The sequence below is a fragment of the Mus pahari genome, chromosome 10 (assembly GCF_900095145.1).
Source record: "Mus pahari chromosome 10, PAHARI_EIJ_v1.1, whole genome shotgun sequence".
NCBI lineage: Eukaryota > Metazoa > Chordata > Mammalia > Rodentia > Muridae > Mus > Mus pahari.
The window spans coordinates 105,371,891-105,378,131 of record NC_034599.1 but is presented as its reverse complement, the minus strand read 5'-3'; positions in this window follow the sequence as shown (position 1 = coordinate 105,378,131).

The following is a 6,241-nucleotide window of genomic DNA, read 5'->3' as shown; positions in this document are numbered from 1 at the left end:
AGAGAGAGAGAGAGAGAGAGAGAGAGAGAGAGAGAGAGAGATGCTGGTGCTCAGCTCACCTTCTCCTTTTTATTCAGTCAGGGACCACAGCCTAGGGAATGGTGCTGCCCACATTGAGGGTTAGTCTTCTCACCTCAGTTTCTCTAATCTAGAAACTTCCTGAAAAATGTGACCAGAAGTGTATCTCCTTGATGTCCCTAGTCCTATCAGGTTGACAGTACTGACTGATTCAGGTATATTTCATGATATGCATGATGTCCTCCACTGTATTCCAATACTTTCCCCCTCTTTACTTTGAAGCAGCAACAAAGGTAGACTAGGAAATTATTTTTAAATTTCATTTTTTCCCAATAACATGATCCAAATTTCTAACAACTTTGACTCTCTCTATTGCATGAGAGGACAGAGTCAAATAATGACAATGGGCATCTATGTAATCCTAGACTTGTTTTTAAAACATTATATGCCTCCCCTTGTAGTGGTTTGAATGTGAAATGCCCTCATAAGTCATAAATTTAATCCCTTGGTACACAGTTGGTAATACTATTTGAGAAGATTTTGAAGCCTTCAGGAATCGTGACATTGCTGCAGGAAATGTCACTGGGATGTCTTTTGAGTGTCAATAGCCTGGGCACACTTTCTGTTCACTTTGCTTCCTGTGTATGGATGAAAATGTGACCATCCAGCTTCCTGCTCCTGATGGCATGCCACATCTTCTCAGCCACTAGCTGTGGGGCCATGAAAAGCAGCCTGTTTTGGTTGAATGAGGCTTGCTCCAGAGATCCAACAGAAAACTCTACAAGGGCCAAGTTCCCAGAGACAGGTGCCTGACACCACAGAGCTCCCAACTCCATAATTCTGTGACTATCAGACAAAGCTCCAAGCTCCTGGCATTCTAGCTAGACTCCACCCTCACAGTTACCTGACTATAGCCAGGTATACTCCTCCACACGGTTATCTGACAACAGCAAGTTATCCCAGCCCACTAGAAAAGGGACTACTTGGCCCTTCCTCTCTTAAGCTTTCACCTTTCTTACTCTCATCTCTAGCTCTCCTTCTCTCCCTCCCTTCTCCCTTCTCTCCACATGGCCATGGCCAGCCTCTCTCCCTCTTTCAACCTTCTCTCTTTCTCCCTGCCTTTCTACAATAAAGCTCTAAAACCATAGACTGTCTCTGCTCATCAAGGCCCACCGTGCTTGAACAATGGAGGCTTTCCCCTAAAGAGCCTCATCTAACCTCCCGCCAGAAGGCCTTCCTGTGCTCCAGCCATGGGCTGAACCAAGGACTGTCACCTGCATGGGAACCACCCAGTGGCCCCTCTCTTCCTGCCCTCTCCTTTTTTTGGCCCCGGGACCTCCACTTTGTTCTCAGCTCTTCCGTGGTGTCCAGCCCCATCTGGGATGCCCGGGACTGAGAACCTGTTATCTCAGGCCTCCTTGAGGCCCAGAGAACTCGGACTGCCTCTTGTCCACCCTCCACAGGCTGGGATCCATGGCTTCCCACAGCCAGACACCCACCTGGGGCTGCCTGGAAAACGACTGGCAGTCTTCCCATGTCTGCCTGCCCAGAGCACCAGAACTCTGGTGGGATGCAGGTTTTCATCCCAGCAATAGAAAAGTAACCAGGATTCCTAATTTCCACCTTCTTCTTTCTGTCTTCTCCCATCTCTCTTCTGTTTTAAATTGGGCTCTGTCTATGTATCTATGTATCTATCTATGTATCTGTCTATTAACTTCTTTGCTATGATCTATTACCTATATCCATCTCATCTACCTACCATCTCTACCTACATATCATTTCTAACTCATGAAGTTATCAATCCATCAGCTATCTTTTATCAACTACATATCATTTTATCAATCTTTATCTATCATCACTATTTGTCTATCCTCTCTCTCTCTCTCTCTCTCTCTCTCTCTCTCTCTCTCTCTCTCTCTTTATCTCTCTCTCCTTTCCTCTCCTCTCTCCCTAATTAAAACATCTCCAAAAGCAAGTTTCTACATCTGGTTCTTTTATAGCATTAGCTTGCTGGTGAGACTTTCTACCTCAACAATAAAGAGCTCCTTGTTCTTTCCCAAACTCATTCCACCCTGTCTGTGCACACTGCATTCTTTCCTTATTGTCACTGCCATGGCCCCATCACATAGAAAGCCCACCAGTTCTCTAGGAGCTGCTTCAAACACCATCTTTGTAGTTCACTCCCAGTGGGACATAATGGGAGACACCTTCTGCCCTATGCCATATGGGATCTGAACTATGCTTTGGAAACATGGCTCTGACATAGGTGTCCAGAGTGAGTGCCAGACCAGGGGGCAAAAAGGAGGAGCCCAGGTTATTAACACTCAGAAAACTACTTTTGAATGCCTGAGAGCTATATTTTTTCTCTCTCTCCAATTTTTCTGTCTTTTCTCTAGTCTTACACTTCAGTGGCACAGGTGGCCAGTAATTTTATTTCTTGATGGGAAAAAAAGGACTTCTAGCTGTTTGGTGAGGAGGCTGAGCCCCTGTAATGAAGATATAACCATCAGCTCAGTCTCTGGAGTTGAAAGACTGCGGGTAAACACGTCTGTGACTCACACACATTCAGTCTAGACAATTGCACTTGGGCATGTGATGATTCCATCTGAAAATAGGGTCAGTCAGGGAGAAAATGGACTTTGTGAGCCCAAACAAACAAGTCATTCACCAAAAACTGAAATTTTCATTTTATCCCTGGGTTCTTGACTGAAGCCATCCATGTCTTTAAAGCTCTGGAGAATTCTTTTTCTACGGTGTCAGATAAGATGTACTTTATAAGTGAATGTGTTCAGCAGGTGTCTGCTAGGCTCTTACTGCACCTCAAGGTGTGTGGCAATGTAGCCACATTTGAACGTCAGCAGACTCCGTGTATCCCTTGCTCTCTTCTCCCTGTCTCTTCCCCACCCCCACCCCCCAATTTCCTAATCCAAGTCAATAATAATGAAAGTTTCCTTGGCAAGATAATTGCATTTAATGAACCAACCAAGGTGACAGTAGGTCTCTTTGGGGACTTGAATTAACTAACCTGTGTCCTTAGGTATATGAAGGGAGATGTCTTCCCTTATCCCTGACTCAAAACAGAAAGATAAAGGTTCTTGTAGCCAAGACTGAAAAAAACTGAATTCAATACCCAGGACCCACCTGGTGGAAGAGGGGAACAGATCTAGAAACTTGTCCTTTGCCTGCCACAAGGGTAAATCAATAAATTTAATAATAATATAGCATCACTGCTATGGACAAAGGTAGATGTGTTAGATGGGTTTTGTCAAGTTGACACAAACAAGAGTCACCTGGATCGTGGACATTGTCTCCATCAGACTGGCATGTAGGTATGTGTTGACTGATGATCGATTTGAGAGGGCCCAATCCACTGTGTTGGATGGCACCCCTAGGCAGGTGGTCCTGGGTTACAGAAGAAAGCAAATTGAGCAAGCCAGCAGTGGAGCCAGGAAGCAGCATTCCCCCAGAGTCTGCTTCAGTTCTTGTCCTGACTTCCCTCAATGGTGGATTAACTGTAAACTGTAATATGCAATGAATCCTCCACTCCCGGTGCTTTTAAGCAGCGCTTTATCACACTAACACAAACCAAACTAGAACAGTGATTCCTCTTGCCCACAGTAATCTCGTCCATGTTTGGGAAATCATTGTAAGCTCTGCTTGTCCTCATAGAGAGTTTTGGATGCTAACAATAAACAGAGATGAGAATGAGTGCATTCAGACGGTACAGGAAAAGCAAGGTACTGTGGCTGACCCTGAAGGAGTGAAGTAAAGGCAACACTTACACCTGCTCTCAGACTATGCCGGCCACTAAACCTGGTTTCCTTGGTAACTTTTGAGATCTCTAAGATCAGTGGCAGTTTTAATCAGTGAAAATAAGATGTGTTTAGAGTCAGCAGTGAGAGCTGTACAAGGAGCTCCAAGAGACCTGGGTGACATTTCATGACAGAAGTAACAGATAATTTCCTATGTGCTGCACAGAAAAAGTCTCCTAAAAACATGTTTCCTATGCCCAAAGAATTAAGAGCACAGTTAGAATAGCCAAGTTTTCTGGGAACCAGGGAAGAGTATGTGATGACTTGGGACCTTGGAGGTGCTGTCTCTATCCATGATAGGGACTAGAGAGTAGGACAAGATTCTCCATCAAAAGTTACCACTACTCAAAAGAATCAGCTCCAGATTTGAAACATCACCTCCTTTGACAAAATACAACTTGCCTCCCCTGCTACAACAGCCTTGCACAGTGGTTCAACACATCCTCAGCCTCAGGAGAACCAGCCAAGCACCAATTACTCTGGCTATCCAACCAAAAGCCCCATTCTTTCCACTCACTTCCCCCCTGACAGATCTAGTGCAGATCCTGGGCCATGCACTGAGGTGGGGATGCTGCCGAGAGAACCTCAGTCAATCTTAGGAAGCCACTTCCAGGAGGGGGACACGAACACTAACCTTATTTTACCCTGTATCTTCAGATCATGATTTCCCCAAGTGTACCTCTCTCAATTGCAATAAGTCTGGACCTAAGTTAGCCCAGAGTCCGGTGAACCTGAAACCTGAATCTTTGCATGCTTAGTAAACATGACCTCCTAATCTGCATTCAAAGCCACTAGGAAGCATTAAGAATAGGGTCTTGTTGTTGTTCCAACAGAAATAAAAGGACAAGCTTACTAATGGCATTAGAATTAAAGAGTGCTTGGTCATCATTGATTTTATTGAGGTTCATTGGTGTGCAAATGCCTGCTCTGAGGATAACTGTTTCTCCAAGGTCATTGAGCTTATTCTAATATGTTGTAGCACAGGGAAATAGGTCTGCAGAGACCAGGAAACAGCTCTATCACTTTAAACAAGCATGTGTTTTCGAATGCATACTTGTCAAGATAAACAGCTGGAATTTCTAAATATCAGACCATGTGGATATCAAATTGGCTCAGGCTGAACTCAGACCTTTCAAGCACTAATGGCCTTGGGTCGCCTCCCCTCCCCTTGCTGTAAAATACAATGAATTATTGATTCTAAGGAAATTCTCTTTAATAATTCAGAGATTGTGCTTTTGTCTTTGTATATTTTCAAACTGGCAGAATCTTGCAAAAGTGTATTTCAAATCAGTATCGAATCAATAATAAAATAAGTAGATTTTATACTTTTCAGAAAAAGCCTGATAGTACCAATTAAGAAATATGACATTGTGGGTACTGGGGAGACTGTTCAGTCTGCAAAGTACTTGCCACATAAGCATGGGGACATGGTCCAATCCCCACAACCCACATAGAAAAGCGAGGTGTGGTGGTACACATTTGCAACCCGAGAAATAGAGAGGAGGAAAGGGTGGATCCTTTGGACTTGCTGCCCAGCCAGCCTCAACTACTTGGGGATTTCCAGTGATTTAGCATCTGATAGTGTTATAGTTAGGGTTGCTAGTGCTATGATGAAACCATGACCATAAGCAACATGGGGAGCAAGGGGTTTATATCACACACACTTTCATACTAGAGTCCATCATCTAAAGCAGTGAGGGCAGGAACTCAAGCAGGGCAGGAGCCTGAAGATAGGAGCTGGCATAGAGGCCATGGTGAATGCTCCTTACTGACTTGACCTCTGCCCCCATGGCTTTCTCATCCTGCCTTCTTATAGCACTCAGGACCACCAGCCCACAAGTGACACCAACTACAGTGAGCTACGCCCAACCGTATTAATCAGCAATCAAGGAAATGCACTACAGACTTGCTCCAAAGAAAATTATGTAGAAATATTTTCTCAATTGAGAGTCCCTCTTCCCAGGCTGTGTCAAGTTGACAAAAAAAAATTCAGCAAAGGCATATAGACAAATATATGTATATTAATGGACACACAGACATAGTTACCATCTATGGAACAAGAGCCATGGTTGTTCTCTGACATCCTGGCATACATATGTGCATGCATACCCCCACACTCATGCACACACACACACACACACACACACACACACACACGCAAGCATGCATACACATACATGCAAGACATTTGACAATATAATTTCACGTTTGAATCAATTTAGTAACTCACGTATATCATCTCAGCACTTGAGAGGGTAAAGTAGGAAGATCCCAGCAAGCTTTGTCCTACACAGTGAGTATGAGACCATTCTGAGCTACTGAGTACATTTCTGAAGATATATTCTCCAGTAAATAATTTATATAGACTGAAGTTGTAGCTCAGCTCACTGGCAGAGAGTTTTCCTAGCATG